Consider the following 17,855-nt stretch of genomic DNA (forward strand, 5'->3'; position numbering starts at 1 on the left):
CTCCTGCGCACTGCGTCGGCTGCAATCCCGACCGCCGCTCCAGAGGGTCATGGGACGTCAAGAGAAGCGGCCGACGCTCCACGACTCCGACCTGGTTTCCTACCCCCCTCGGCACAGGGGGGACGCCCACCTGTGCTTGCATAATCTTCAGCTGGTAAGTACAAAAAAAGTCTACTCAAGACAAAGTGTTATGTCTGTGCTTGCACTTATCTGCGTCGTTGATGACGTCCTCTTCTCCTGGGAAAACAAATGACTGTGATTAATTTTGATGTCAGATTTGGTTGTCAATATGGTGACTTGGAAATGGTTGTCTTCATAAACATCCCCATCATCATCGTCGCTACGGTTACGCCTATAAATTTGCTTACTCTCATCTAATGACAACTCTTTCTCTGTTCCTTCGCTATTGTGGGATGCAATTAATTATATTTTAGGAATTACATCGTCGTGCGCTCTTTGTACATGTAAAACCGATTTTTCACGTTTATTGTCAATAACAATGCTATTGATAGGCTTTCTCTTTATTTAATTTTCTGTCGTTCTTATATATCCTGACAATAATAATAATAATAATAATAATAATAATAATAATAATAATAATAATAATAATAATAATGTTTAGTCCACTGTCTGAAGACAGGTCTGAACCTCACAAGTGATACCAACATGGCACCACTTATGAGACTACCACAGTCTACTATATACAGTCACGAAGCTTGAGTTTTGAGGGTGCTAGAAACAATAGACTGTGCCGGTACTATTTTGCATTGCCTGTAATGAGGCGATATTAGCGATCCTAGTGGTGAGCAACTATCTAATGTTTGCATATTTACTACGTATTGAGCTTCGTGACTGTATATATATTCACTAGACTGTGAGACTACTATGTCAGGAGATAATGGGATAGGGTGGACAGTTCCATTCCCCCTCCATTGCATACATCGCCGACTAGCTACATGTTACACTAGTCAGACTTCAGATGCATATAAACAATTGTTCTTTCTCTGACACATACCGTCAAGTGAGATGTACTGCCTGATAATATAGTGCGATCAGTTTTGGTTTCCGCCGGAGTGTTTTGCCTATGGGCGATCGTGCCGTTCGTTAGCCGGTTAGCCAGTTAGCCGGGTCTCGGTGATTAGCGGGAGGGAAGAACAATAAAACAAACCAACCATACAACAATACACAAACAAATTTAAGAGGCTCATTACTTACCAGATTATCAAATGAGGTGATGAAACTGCCAGCCTTCATTTTCCACACATTTTTGCATGTCTTTAGGAAATTATTCATCATATTTTCACTCACAAAGTATGCGCCTATGTACGGGGTCATGTGGCTGAAGAGCATGTGCCACAGTTATTTTATACAGCTTGAAGTGCAATAATTTAGTAGCCTATTGCATAGACGCTATGGAAGTCCCACTTGTTGTGCAAGACGACGAAGATAGTTTCTAGGAGAATTTTCTAGACTATTACGATTGTCATGTAATGTTTCTTCAGTGAGAACCCTACGCTGCTTTTTTGGTTTCTTAGGCTAGAAAATTCCAGTTTCATGAAATGTATGATAAAGATTATGGACTGTTTTACGATCTGGAGCGTCTATACCCGGGAATCTTTCTTGAAGCCGTCTTCGAACTTCACGAGCTGACTGAGTTATCACAAATGAATCGTAAATAAAGACACGCTATGTCGTTGTAAACTCACGAGGCATAATGCACTTTATGAATACTGTCGAATTAAGAAACGAACAACACAACAAACACCCAGGAACAGCTTTGCTACGACTGAGACATTCAGCAAGGTCAACAATTAAGTAAGCAGGCTTGCCACTCCCTCCAATGAGCTGCAAACGAGTGGGACTCGCTCATTGGGAAAACCCCGCGTCGCGTGGGAAAGCATAACTGATCGCACTGTAGATGTACATATCAGCCGGAATCTGAGTCAGAGGATAAATAATAATAATAATAATAATAATAATAATAATAATAATAATAATAATAATAATAATAATAATAGTAATAATAAGTGGCGCTACAACCCATGAATAGTCATTGCCGACCAACCGGTTGCTGGCCTCACGTTCACATTCCTCAACAGAGGTGGACGATCATACAACTAGAACGGAGGTATCGTGAGGTTAGCACGATGATCTCCCCAGCCGTTTTCGAAACCGGATTTCGCTATCTACTGTAGCTCCCCGAATTCATTACGGTACTGGGTGTGCATCGGCCGAAATCTCATGAGAATATTTCTTCCCGTGAGGACTAGAACCAGCCCTCATGTCGTAAGGCGAGTCCTAGACATAATGTCTTAGACCACGACGCTAAGGCGCGAGAGATTTTATATTCTAACATTGATCTTAAAGCTCAATTTAGCAGTCTCCATTCTGTTCTGTCTTATTTACAACAATTAGCCTATCTTGATTTTAATATAAACAAAACTATTGATTTCTTTAAATTGTTTTCATCATCATCATCATCATCATCATCATTATCGTCGTCGCTGATTAGAGTCATCGGCGTAACTCAGGCGGCAGAGGCGTTTGCCTGCTTATCCGAGTCTGCTCGCAGGCGTAGTTTCGATTCCAGCTTGGTCTGATTGCTTTGTTGGTTTTTCCCCAGTATTTTCTCCAACTGTAAGGCGAATATCAGGTAATCACATGGCGGATATTCTTTCTCACGTCGCCAAATACAGTCCCGCTATCGCCAATTTCATCGACGCTGAGTAACCTAGTAGCTGATATGATATCGTTATATAATCTACTAAAAATTTGGGTAAGGATCTTAATTCTAGTCCTTTTCCAACACTAATATATTCCTGTCATCACCTGACTACAGTCTGCCTCTCTTTCGTTATTGTGATACGTAATAATTTTTTCCATATGTTATTGTTTGTTTTGTATGAAGCTCAATCTCCAAGCGCCTTCACAGCGTTTAAACAGGATGCCTTTACCCTTTTGTACCAAAATTACATTTTTTGACTTTAATTTTTCTAATGTACCGGTACTGATGTTACTTGCAGCTGGTTTTATATTTCATCACATCGTTTTCTGTTGGTTCTTTTGTACCCTGCCACAGATATTAAAATGTCACCTCCATAGTCTCAATTTCCTTTTGTTTTATTCACAACAATATTATATCGATTTGTGTATAAATATTTCACTTTTTTACGTGAAATGTTCTTCCGTTTCATATTGGAGACATCTGGTAACGCTCTCTGTTAATATGGTGACGTCATTCAAGCGCGCTACGTCACGTTTTTCTGCTCAGGGTGGAAATATGTACTGTAAATGTGAAAGTTTAACGAAATATTCAGCTTAATTTTAATCTAATCGAAATTGTTATTCGCACAGAAATGGGGGTGATTAATAATTGCGGGGAGTATAAAGACACAAATGGTTTAACACACTGTAATTCTAAAGTACTTAGCTGTTGTGTTAATTTCCAAATGAATCCAATTTTTTGTAATTACATAAGTAGACTATTATTTTCATTACAATTTCAAATAATTCATTGGCGTCATATTGAAGTGTAAATCGTTTCGACTATCAATTGCATTGTTGTCTCGAATCATTACGCATCATCTCTGATCACATATAACAGATTGATCAGCCTAATGGACTTTCAAGACAACTTTTATCTAGCGACTACAAAAGTAGTCACTCGATGGAATTGCGTGGAGTAATAGCTTGCAGCAGTACTTGCATCTAGCGGTCGTTATCAAAAAATTCATTTTTGACAGTGGACATCCTGGTGGTTGTTCTCTTTTATATGTTGCCGTTTCATAACATGGGAATGGCCGGTCTGATATATACGTGATCAGGGGCATCAAACACCAAGGTTACATAACAGCTACCTCACGTCGCCTTCCTGATGATAGCTATGGTGCACAATGTTGCCAACTTTGAGCATACCTTACTGTATATACTGTCACGGATGTTAAAAAATCTGACATCTTCTCTTATTGAAAATCATTATATCGATTTAATGTAAAATGTTAACTTGTAACTCCAAGCTGTCAGAATCTGCTTTGGCGATAGTAATGTTCAGTCCTTATTGAGAACTGTGAACAAAAACCAGACGTTCATGAATTTTGAGCTCTCTGGTCTTGTGGTCAGCATGGTATAAACAAACTAGAAATGGGAACGCAGCTATTAAAAATAATGATTGTATGTACGGTATTGTACCACACTCTAGTATATACAGTCGCGAAGCTCAATACATAGTAAATATGCAAACATTAGGTAGTTGCTCACCACTAGGATCGCTAATATCGCCTCATTACAGGCAATGCAAAATAGTACCGTCACAGTCTATTGTTTCTAGCACCCTCAAAACTCAAGCTTCGTGACTGTATGTAGTAGACTGTGATTGTACTATCGAACTTGGAACATACTCTGTTTTATGTTTTTGCACGATCGTGATTTGTTGTATTTACAGGTATTGTTAGATCTCGAAAGTTAGAATTGCTACTTGTTGCTAGGAAACTTGTTGCTAGGAAAACCATTCTTCATAACACAAAACTATACTGAAATATCATTACAGTGCACTTATTGTTACTTAGTTAATCATTACAGTGCAGTTTTGTGAAAGTTTTGGAATAAATTTTCAATGCAAGATATCTTGTATTTGCAATTTTAAAAATATGATGGAGCAAAAAATGTACAATATACGTTTGTAAAGTGCATTACAAAATTTATTAAACTGAAAAAACTCGCTCTGGTCGTTTTTCAAACTTTTCCTCGATTTTGTAAAAATCACTTCCCAACCTTGTATCGTAATATATAGGTACTATTACAAAACGTCAAAGGAGCTGTTGGAATTGGTTGGAATTGTTGTGAGATTGTGTATTTTGTCTATTCAGATTATTAATATTTACAATGAATATTTGAGGAGAAAAACTCGCTCCGGCGCCGGGGGTCGAACCCGGCTCCTTGGTTCTACGTACCAAGCGCTCTGACCACTGAGCTACGCCGAATTCAATCTACAGCACCGGATCGAACCTTCCTCCTTCAGTGTATCCCTTTGTGGCCTGACTCCAAGTTAGGCGTATATGTTGACATACAATATATATCTAGTATCAACTACCATTATACTAGGCGCGCAATCAGTTGAGTGACTTATTTGGCCGGGATTCCGCAGTTATGATGCACTGCTAGCTATGAGAATATTATGGATTTATTAATATGTCTTACAGAATAATCTCTGTAATGTTGACAATCAATATTTGAGGAGAAAAATTCGCTCCGGCGCCGGGGATCCGGGTTCGATCCCCGGCGCCGGAGCGAATTTTTCTCCTTAAATATTAATTGTCAACATTACAGAGATTTTTCTATAGGACAAATTAGTAAATCCATAATATTCAGATTATGGTAAAGTAAATTTATAACATTAAAAATTTAAATAAAATACCACACTTTTAATAAACGTTAAGTTTTGATTCCTTGAAGATGGTAATTGACAAATACAAGGCAAGGGACATGTTAGCATAACGATTGTATTATCTCTGATATTTATTTTAGCTGTAAACATGTTGACTTGTGGTTTAAATGCTCCTGTCTGTACTGAGGCTTCACTGGTTCTATTTTTAATATAATGTAAACTACACTTTAACGGATATTTTATAAAAGCTCTTTCAACTTCCCAATATCGTAATACTCGTCATTGTCTCCTCCTCACAAGACTTAGGCCTTTTGTCCCATTTCGCTTTCATTGAGGGTTAAAATAGTTATACGCGAATGGGGATTGGCCAGTAATGTTCTCATGCATTGTTTCTAAACGGTAATCCTCTAACATACCAAAGCTTTCAGTCGTGAAGAATAGTTCTCAGTGATGGATCAAACAGATAGGTTCCCTTTACTTCACCTTCCCTGATGTTGGAGAGCCAGTAAGTGACTTCGATCTACATATACGACACAACTGCGCGAGTTGGAAAGGAAGCAAAGTGACAGCGTTAAAGACTACCTTTTGAGAATGTTATGTCTGCTATGTACTTTGCATTCTTTATGATTGTCATATATCCAATTTAATTATTATTTATAATTCAAGGTTACCAATAGTCTTAGGTGACAAAAGTACTGTGTACTCAATTATTATAAACTCGAATAAAACCCTGATCAAGAAGTCTAATTAAAATAATTCGCATATTTTACGCACCGTAATTTTTAAAACAGCCAAAGCTAAATAAATCAAATGGAAATACTATGTGGTTAAGCATTATTGCAATGTCGCTGATGACATTACTCAAGAACTTCATTTGCGTCGCTTGTAATTTTAAATGTGTCACTGTGATTGGAATATAGAAATATAAGAAGTTTTAATACCTTTGCAAAGATGTCGCGAATTACACTAATAAATTAGCAGATAAGGATGTTACCCAGTTATTATTATTATTATTATTATTATTATTATTATTATTATTATTATTATTATTGAGTCGTCATATACCAGGTTCATCATTAAGTGAGGTTCCCTCGGCAGTAGTTCCTTGCATTCTAGAGGAAATATTCTTTTTCCTTTTGATTTTGACAGTAAGTAAAACGCATTAAGATACTTTAGATTTGATTAAAGGTTGGAATTAACAAATGGAAAAAACATAAATATCAGCACAAACTTAAAATAAAATAAATTATTAGTACATACCGTATTTGCTCGCGTACTTTGCGACACCGCATATTTTACGTACCCTAAATTTTAAAGGATTATTTTGAACTTTAATTTTGCTCCGTGTATTTTCCGCACACATCTTACGTACAATTTTTTTTTCAGTGTACTATGAATTTTCCTTCTTTAAATTCCATAGCCAATATTTGCATTCCACGGCATTGTTCATTGACCAGCACCCAACTCAACTACCCTCTTCACAAAGAAGCCCTAAATAACGTCACTTCAACACTGATGCTTGTCCTTGTAAATTACCCCTAAGGGCAGCGACTGTGACAAGTTTTACTGTTTAACAGGTATCGTGCAGTTGTCACCGCAACATGAAGAATGCATCGATCAACCATCTATAGGCCTATAAACTCGTAAAATGTACTCAATTAAAGACTACCTTTTGAGAATGTTATGTCTGCTATGTACTTTGCATTCTTTATGATTGTCATATATCCAATTTAATTATTATTTATAATTCAAGATTACCAATAGTCTTAGGTGACAAAAGTACTGTGTACTCAATTACTATAAAATCGAATAAAACCCAGATCAAGAAGTCTAATTTAAAAAATTCGCATATTTTACGCACCGTAATTTTTAAAACAGCCAAAGTATATTAAAAAGTGCGCAAATTACGCGAGCAAATACGGTACTTTACGAGTCTCTGCACGTTACGATAAATGACTGTAAACATTTTAAGTGTTTCAAAGAAAAAAAGTCCTTCTTTCTGATAAAATACATTTTATTATTTCCTAATGAAGTTCTGACTACCAAACTGTGCTATTATAGCATTGGTCTGCAAGCGCCCAGCTTTGTTTTGTTTTCGCATGTTCACCGAACCGTGTAGTAGGGTCGAGTACTGCCGAGCTATACTCCGTATATACCTTCACTTTTGCGGGTCGCTTGAAGGCTTAAGGTGACCTTGTGTACACACTAGTCACGCATCATCCAACGTTATTTCACCTTATGTTCTGAAGACGAACAACAAATACTGATAACAGGTACTGTGCAACATTACGATGATTAATGGCGGAAATTCACAAGAAGAGGCCTGGAGCCCTTTTCACAATGTTAACAAATTAACAATTTACAAATCACAAGTAAAAGATTACAAATGCTTGTAAACTTACAGTGTTTCACAATGCAATCTTATTCATTTTTAAAGTTGATGAACTTCACACAATCAGCTAAATAAATCAAATGGAAATACTATGTGGCTAAGCATTATTGCAATGTCGCTGATGACAGTACTCAAGAACTTCATTTGCGTCGCTTGTAATTTGAAGATGTTTGTTTTTACATCTTGATTAAACAATTTTTAACACTGTATTACTTCGGAATATGTATGATGAGACTTTCTTGTGTTGAATTCTAACGTACCTTGTTTACATGTTTCGACCTATTTATGGGTCATCCTCAGAACTGGTCGTTGTTGGTCTTGGCGCCTCTTGTTTTGTTTCCTGTGAGGGTGTGTTCGTGTGGTATAGTGTAGAGTCAAAGAGTGTGTGTGTTCTGAAATTGAGTTGTGTGTTGAGAATTTCGTTGGGGTGTGTTTTCGTGTGTCTGTATACAGTAGCGGCTGGTGGTCAAAATAATGAGTGTGCTACAATTTCTATATTGGCCTATTGTATACACTTATATATATTTATCTTAATTTGAGACTTACCTAATGACGAAATATGAAATCCATACGACGTTCCTTCCTACTGCAGAACCTGTCAATTACTCTGGTGTTAAATCCTTCAACTTGGATATCATACTCTTTTCTATTGACAGTGTTACTTCACAGAATGGATCCTGTGAATTGTTGGAGGCTATGTATCGTAACAATTGAATAGCTCTATCTATATTCCGGAAGGCAGGTGTTCCGTATAGAACTCAAAGTTGTGTCTTTAACACTCTTTTGTTCAGTACAGTATAGCTGTTGACAGCAACTTCAAGTTCGCGTTCAGGAAAATTAGGCTATCCAAAAATTGCCAGAAAATTTTCTGTTTAACAATTTTGTTACCTACATCTAGATAGCTTAAAGATTGGAAACGGTGAGTAGTTTTCTGAATTATACGGTCACATACTTCCTTGGCTTCAGTTTTCTGGGATTCCATTCTCCGTCGCTTGCTGACTGATTCACGAGGAACCTCAAAAACCAGGTAGACGGCAGCAGTAGTCGGACACTTGAATTACCAAATAGGCCTACGTTGTAAATAGTTCCGAGTTCTTCCACAAACAAGCATTCTCTCGTTACGCTTTACTTTTGCAATCTCCAAGCTGTGTTGTGCTGAAGCTGACTACAGCACTTCCCCGCGTAAAAATAGCCAATCAGGGCAGTGATTTCAGCTTCGCACATGCGCATTAATTGTCTACATTCTCATTTAGAGTTCTGAGTAGCACAACGAACCCCCTGAGGCGCCAAAGAACTAAGAGCGAAAACTAAACACTCTCTAACGCGTCATGAACATAACCACGGAAAATTGTCAAATGGCAGATCAGATACTATGGTGGTATTGCAAATACATTATTTGAGCAAAAATTATCATTGTGCTGTAGCACTGTAGCACATAAAGACGGGCCGCCCCTGTCTGTATATTTCATATTGTTCTAGTGTGTTTAGTTTCTGACTTTTTGGTTGGATGAGTAGAATTTAAACTAAACACACTAGAACAATATGAAATATACAGACACACGAAAACACACTCCAACAAAATTCTCAACACACAACTCAATTTCAGAACACATACACTCTTTGACTCTATACTATACCACACGAACACACCCTCACAGGAAACAAAACAAGAGGCGCCAAGACCAACAACGACCAGTTCTGAGGATGACCCATAAATAGGTCGAAACATGTAAACAAGATACGTTAGAATTTAACACAAGTAAGTCTCATCATACATATTCTGTTTGTTTTTGTTGTAATCTAATTTTCACTGCCTGTGTTAGAATCAGTACAGCCATGAACTTATAAAATTTCAATTTGGTTTTTCTTTTTATTTTATTCTTTAATGTTCTCTGTACTGTTTCATGTATGTTTTAGTAGGTACTTTGTAGATTTCTTTCTTATATATTTTTCCTGTTCGTAATTAATGTTTCAGCTAAGGTATCTGAAGTGTGTCAACTGTTCCAATATTTGATTATTCACAGTGACTTTTGATCTCATCGTGTTCTTTGTCTTTAAATGTCATCATGTTTGTTTTATTCTCTGGTATTTGGTGGAAGAATTGTTGAGGGTGTATAAATTAATGGGATGCAATATGTCCCTTAAGATTCACTTTCTCCATTCCCACTTGGATTTCTTTCCATCGAACTTGGGCGAGAGCATGGGGAAAGGTTTCATCAGAACATACTAGAATCCATGTGTCGAAAGTTGGCGACAGTCGGGAAATCCTATGAGTTGCCCAGGAAATGATGTCGATTCCTAACATGGGGAGAAGGGAAATCCCTGAGAAAAATTCAGAACTGCGATCTTACACGTCACTATGGAATTTTCAGTGAAAAATCTCAGACTTGACCAGGACTCGAACCCGGATCAACCGATCATGCAGCCACCCCAAGTGTAAACTGATCTTTATTTAACGCCATAAAATAGGTACCTGCATTGTCCTTGATGCATTCCCTGACATCGCTTCACAAAACTAACGAGATTACACATTGATGTACCGAACTGTGTGCATCTTGGATTGTACCGTAACTTGCCGCCTAGGAGTAGCGGCAACTTCTTCTGCATGTCTATTGAGCAGGAAGTCTACATACATTACCATTTATGTATTTTTATGTATTTTGAACTTTGTTCAATCCAAGTGACTTTCATTTATGCACAATTTGTGCGCTTTATTATTATTATTATTTTCATTCGTTAGTGTTCTGCCCAAGGGCAGGTCTTTCACTGAAAAACCAGCTTTCTCCAGTCTTTCCTATTTTCTGCCTTCCTCTTTGTCTCCTCATATGATCCATATATCTTAATGTCGTCTATCATTTGATATCTTCTTTTACCCCGAACTCTTCTCCCGTTCACCATTCCAAATTATTTTATATATATATATTTTTTTTTCTCCCTGTAACATAGTTCTAGTAAGCTTATATTAAATTAATTTTCATCGTTTTACTAGCTATCTCAAATCTCAAATTAATTATAATTGATTGAATTAAATTAGCTCTTAAATTAAGTTAATACTTTACCTTATAGGTTTATCTAAATTTAAATAAATATGTAGTCTACTAGTCGTTAAAACTTAACTGAAGAATATTGCTGGAGAATCTTTTAAGTGTAGTGTAAATATTCGTAATTTAAATAAGTATTGTATTGATTAAGACTGGTTGAGTGGAAGAGAAGGCCTTATGGCCTTAACTCTGCCAGCGAAAATAAAACATTATTATTATTATTGTTATTATTATTATTATTATTATTATTATTATTATTATTATTATTCCTTCCAGTGCATCCTTCAGTAGGCAGTTTCTTCTCAGGCAGTGACCAAACTAATTTCTTTTCCTCTTCCTATTATGACATACTAAATTCAAAGTTTATTCTCACAGCGAAATGGCGTTATTACCTGCAGTTGCAAATTCTATTTAAAATGGATAATTACCATAATATAATATTATACAGTTTAATACAACGCCACTCCACTAAACTTAACATTTCATCATTCACTATTATTCTCCAGTATGGAATTTTAGGGTGGGGACATGCAAGTATTTCTAATCTCACTCCACTGAACTTAACATTTCATCATTCACTATTATTCTCCAGTATAGAATTTTAGTGTGGGACATGCAAGTATTTCTAATCTCACTCCACTAAACTTAACATTTCATCATTCACTATTATTCTCCAGTATAGAATTTTAGTGTGGGACATGCAAGTATTTCTAATCTCACTCCACTAAACTTAACATTTCATCATTCACTAGTATTCTCCAGTATAGAATTTTAGTGTGGGACATGCAAGTATTTCTAATCTCACTCCACTAAACTTAACATTTCATCATTCACTATTATTCTCCAGTATAGAATTTTAGTGTGGGACATGCAAGTATTTCTAATCTCACTCCACTAAACTTAACATTTCATCATTCACTATTATTCTCCAGTATAGAATTTTAGTGTGGGACATGCAAGTATTTCTAATCTCACTCCACTAAACTTAACATTTCATCATTCACTATTATTCTCCAGTATAGAATTTTAGTGTGGGACATGCAAGTATTTCTAATCTCACTCCACTAAACTTAACATTTCATCATTCACTATTATTCTCCAGTATAGAATTTTAGTGTGGGACATGCAAGTATTTCTAATCTCACTCCACTAAACTTAACATTTCATCATTCACTAGTATTCTCCAGTATAGAATTTTAGTGTGGGACATGCAAGTATTTCTAATCTCACTCCACTAAACTTAACATTTCATCATTCACTATTATTCTCCAGTATAGAATTTTAGTGTGGGACATGCAAGTATTTCTAATCTCACTCCACTAAACTTAACATTTCATCATTCACTATTATTCTCCAGTATAGAATTTTAGTGTGGGACATGCAAGTATTTCTAATCTCACTCCACTAAACTTAACATTTCATCATTCACTATTATTCTCCAGTATAGAATTTTAGTGTGGGACATGCAAGTATTTCTAATCTCACTCCACTAAACTTAACATTTCATCATTCACTATTATTCTCCAGTATAGAATTTTAGTGTGGGACATGCAAGTATTTCTAATCTCACTCCACTAAACTTAACATTTCATCATTCACTATTATTCTCCAGTATAGAATTTTAGTGTGGGACATGCAAGTATTTCTAATCTCACTCCACTAAAGTTAACATTTCATCATTCACTATTATTCTAATCTCACTCCACTAAACTTAACATTTCATCATTCACTATTATTTTCCAGTATAGAATTTTAGTGTGGGACATGCAAGTATTTCTAATCTCACTCCACTAATACTTATTCAGAAAAGAATAATTAAAATATGCCTTAATAAACCAATTGATTACTGATCCGAGCTTTTGTTTACTGATTTTAATATTTTGAAAATTAAACAGATTTATTATATTGCCTTATTAATCTTCATACATAAAAACCGTAATAAATTCAAATTGTATCATCATAAATATGGAACTGAAAGATAAGATTTTATACAACTAGAGGAACCAAAGTGTTTCACAAGCACAGCTCTGAGCCATGGTACCTACTTTGGTCCAAGGTTATACAATAAAATAATTGATAAATACCCAAATTTGGAAAATTTTAGTATCAGAAATTTCAAAAATAGCATTAGGAATTCACTTTTTAAGTAATATATATTGATTTAATATGTATATGTATTTGTATGATTTAAATTGTTAAAATTGAAATTGTATTTTTAAAGTTAATTTATTCCCGTATTTTTTTTCTTGACCCAGTTTGTGTCAAATAATTATCTTTGTTTGTGTTTATCTTTGTGTTTAGATATCTCCCTGAGCACGAGTTTTTACTCCTTCAGGGAAGAACTAAGATTGTATTTTTGTACATGTTATTTTACTAACAATAAACAATAAGTAATTATCTGTACGTACTTTATACACAATACACATCACTCACTCACGTCGCTCGAGAATCAGCTCAAGCGCACACTTCTTCACTTAAAGGTTGTTAAACTTAAGTAAAGACAGAAACCCGTTTCATTGTTGGTTCCAGACGTTTAAGAAAGGTTCCTCTAAACACACACTTCTCTGACTATGGGCTCCCAACGTAGATTTTCACGTACCTAATTGTAAAATATTAGATGACGTTATAACCTGCATGGCGTTAATACCTTCACTTACCCTATAGAAATAATGTTTTATTTACTCAACATATGTACTTTATCGGAAACAAAACCAGGACAATAAATTTTTAGACGCACCGAAATGTCGGATATCGCCTGTCTAGTTGGGAGAATGATATCGTTTGAAGTTGGGAAAAGGTCATTAACTGGGTGAGGACACGCTTCTCTTCAGTGGCGTATAGTAAATATACAGTATATCCTTGCAACGCGTTTAAAATATTCAGTTTTTGACCAGCGAGCTCTCCTGCTCTTCTTCATTAACCCAGCAGTGACGCTAATAAATAAGTCGCTCAGTGCCAGAGTTGCCTAAGCCACAATTACACTCAAAAAAGTTATTGAAGTCTAAACTCAGACCTCGTTATTAACAGTAATATGCGTTACAAGAGCAGTATGTTGAAGTTTTTATGTTCGAGGAAAAGTTTGAAAAAGCGAAACGTAGTTGAGCTTTTTTAATTTCCGAGAATTGAAAGAAAACATACCGCTCGTGTATCGTACATTATTTTGTGCGAAGATCGTTTATTACATACTTGAAAGAGGAATTTCTAATTAGTTACAATGAAATCTCCATCTTGGTTTCTGTTCAATGACGGCAAATTTGGAAAACAAAAATATCTATCTTCAACATTGTTGCTTTAAAATGTTTTCTGTGTTTACTATACTCCATCAGGCCATGACATACGTCTGTCTTTTTTCTCTCAGTCTATAAATGCGAACTTAAAACAAATGATAATATTATGTAATGATTTATTTTTCATTTTCAATATTTTAACAATATTATTTATATAACATATTGCAGTAATAACATCGGCAAGTTTAGTTTTGCCGGTCAAGGAGATGTTTAGAAATGGAAAATATCTTTGACATCTAATTCTGCACAGTGAAATTAATTGTTACATTTGTGCTGTTATTCAGAGTCACTGGAGCACCACCACCAGTTTTTTCTGTTGTGCAGTAACTTTAGTGGAGTTGTAGAGTTTACTCAATTTTGCAAATATTTAAAAACAATAATTAACAGTGCAATTTAGGTGAAATTGCAGTGGTAAGTTTCCAATGTACAATTATTACTATACTGAACGTCTCTAAAAATAATATGTTAAAAGCCTAAAGCAGTAAATTCAATATGTCACTTAAGCGGTAAGAAGAGGGAAATTGTTATGTGTGTTAGGTTGGGAATACTGAATGTGGAATTTTAGACTTTCCGCGGATTGGTTTTGTGCGGAAACCAAGCAAATACGCACGATCTCGCACAAAACTATATGCTCTCAATTGGAAATTATCTCATTTACTCTAATATAATATTTATCTAATACTTATACTTTGGCACACATATAAATGATAATTTACAATCATTTTATGTAGAAATCTGCGGCTAAAAATTGTGGCTTAGGCAACTCTGGCCTAAGCTACTAAAATATCTCAGAACATGCAATAGAAATCATCATTCTGTGTAGCTGCCCACAGTAGCAGGCCTACACAAACTGCAGACATTGCATTGTAACTTCAGTGATTTTGTAGCTAAATATAGTGTTTACGAAGTCATGCTGGATACATATTGTTTAATATCAGAGGCTAGTGATTAATTCGGTGAAATTTAAGTTCACATTAGCGAAGATAACAGAAAAAAAACTTTTTCTTCTTCTTTAAATTTTAAATAATTTCTGGATATACTAATTAGGGATTTTTTTTTATCAGTAATAAAAATAAAGATTTGAAGAGAATAATTTGTGTACCTAGTGTTATAACTAGATTCCGTATTCCAGCTACTTATAAACTGGAATGAGGTTGCCTGATGCGAAGTATATGTGACATCACAGCGCAGGTACAGGTACGTTCGTATACAAAATAGTTACGCATCCTCTGCCCTCTTCCTCTAGAAAGTCAAAACCGGGACGCAGTCATAGTGAGTAGTCTTATCGATCACTGCTCTTACTAGCCGTATTATTTAAATAACTACATCTTTGTGGTTGATTGGAGGTTCATTGCAGAGGTAAAATGCCTTAGGTAAGACGCTCAAGCGTGTAATATTGTTGGGCATAGTTGAGAATATTTCAACTAATATTTTCACTGTCAATATAGACAACATTACATATAAATTGTGTAAAATAAACGTGAAAGTGATAAAAACAGTGCACTGAAAGACACTGAAATACCAAAAGGCACAGAAAGTGTGTTGAACGTAGGGGAGAGTCGGGTAGTATCGGACGTCGGGTAATATCGGACAGTGAGTTTCTTTCATCTACCACACGATGATAGTACCTGATTGACATGGTTACGTTTCTGTGATGTCGCATAGAGAAACGTAACCATGTCATTCAGGTACTACCATATGGTGGTATATGAAATAAACGCACTGTCCCGCACTACCCGTTGTCCGATACTACCCGACTCTCCCCTAATCTAAAAGAATCGGTATCATCAAAATCTGAAAAAAAAAACTATGAAGATATAAAACGCGATGTTTAGCATGGATTTGTGTAGCCTACCATGATGTTCAGTGCTAAGATACTATTTAATAAATTAAATAATCTACATTTTAGGAAATTTCTAGAAAAGCACATAGAAAATTATTGGATTTCTAATACTATCAAGAGTAATACCGGTATTAAATAGGGAGGAAGATGTCATGACTTTGCAAGGAGTGAGCAAAGTTTAGGAACCGGATTGTGTAATCTTATGAACACCTTAAAAATAATCCTGGAGCAGAGTGTAGAATGACAAATCACTTAACACTAAACATTTATAGACTACTTGTCAGACAGACCAAGTGATGAAAATAACAATAGATAGAAGGAAACAGGAATATAAGCTTGAAAATCTAGACTTTGCAGACAATATTTCCCTTCTGGCTCAAAAATTCACAGATAAGTTAAGAAAAAAAATATATAACGACTACAACAAAAATGTTTACAGTAATGGTAACAAAATTTAATAAATTAGAGTGAACGCGCCTGTAAAAGATACACCCAACATCATTAGAGAAAAAAAAGAACAAGTCGATTCTTTCACTTTATGCAATATCCTAATGAAACACGAACAAATATCAGACAATAGGAATATCTTGTACTACATCATGCACCAATAACATCATGTGTTTTTGAAAGAATTTTTTGCAATATAAAATCATTTCAAGTGACATCCGAAAATGTTCAAGTTCCGTAACTTACGAATGCACGTTATTATTCACTTCAAAAATCACGATGAAAATGAACATCACGGCTCAAGCATGTGTTTACCAGTATAGCTTCAAAATGTCGGCAGTTGACTGTACTCCACGAACACGCAGCGACGATCTGTTTGTTTATATCCTTATCCGTTACATTATCTGTGTTCGAAGTATTAGCCTATATACCCAATGTGTTTTTAACTTCAGTCTTTAGTGGCTGGAATACGGAGCCTAGTTATAACCATAGGTAGAAAGTTCGTCCCAAAACAGTAGATTTCAATTGAGTACAGCGAGAAGTATAGATATCATCCGCGCCTCGCCCTGCTCCTGCTCGCTATAGATGATACGCAGTTCACATAAACAACGCATAGTATCATTCTGTGGAGCTGTGTACAGTCGTGGGTAGTTTGAAAAATATTGTTAATTTATATTAATAGGGACCGATGGCGGGCTTATGTGACGGTTCCTTAAAGGCCATAAGTAAGTAAGTACGTTTAGGTTTTCAACAAAGTGAGTTATTCTGTTATCATTGTATTATTTACGTAATGTTAATATTATGCATGATTCCAAAAAAGTAAACTCATCTGTTGTTAAATAATTATGGAAACTAGGAGCGTGTAACACGTTTATTTCCTCCGGGATTATTCTTCATTGAATGTTGGTTGAAAGACAACTTGCTGGTCTGTTGACGTCTCGTGCGGCTTTGCTACTATGCATTCGGTTGATTTAAAGTTCAAGTTCATTTAACATCAGAGTTACGATACGAACTTCCTAGCTGTCATTATAATAGAAATGAAAAATTTTCTTGAAAACAATCATGAGTTTAATATGTATACGTGCCACATACGAGATATACTATTAGATTCACAAAGTTGTTGTTCACCTGACGATAGTAAGAAATACTGTATCATATTTCAGATTTGCTCCAGTAACATCTTGTGACGTAGAACGAATATTTCAAAGTACAAATATTGTTAATAGAATCATAATGGTATACTTTTTATGTTATTTTTATATGTATGGGTAAATTATTTTAGTTTGGACTACGTTTATAATTGAGGACCGTTTTTGCAAAACTTGCTAACTGAAAAAAACTAAATTTTACAGGAGAGACAAAAACTGAATGGAGACAAGTAGGTTACAAGTGCAACCATCACACTTCGACACACTATAATGAAGAGAAATAATTGAATTTTACTAAGATAACTTTAACATCG

At 35.4% G+C, this 17,855-nt stretch overlaps 1 protein-coding gene across 1 annotated transcript in view; it reads left to right on the forward strand.

Moving 5' to 3' along the window:
- The window catches only part of LOC138706500 (ubiquitin-conjugating enzyme E2Q-like protein 1), a 71,586-nt gene continuing 53,731 nt past the window's right edge, over positions 1-17,855 (forward strand). Inside the window, exon 1 of the mRNA XM_069835852.1 lies at positions 1-154. The gene's annotated coding sequence lies outside the window, so the exon portion shown is untranslated. The remainder of the gene's footprint in view (positions 155-17,855) is intronic.

The sequence above is a fragment of the Periplaneta americana genome, chromosome 9, assembly GCF_040183065.1.
Source record: "Periplaneta americana isolate PAMFEO1 chromosome 9, P.americana_PAMFEO1_priV1, whole genome shotgun sequence".
NCBI classification, from domain to species: Eukaryota; Metazoa; Arthropoda; class Insecta; order Blattodea; family Blattidae; genus Periplaneta; species Periplaneta americana.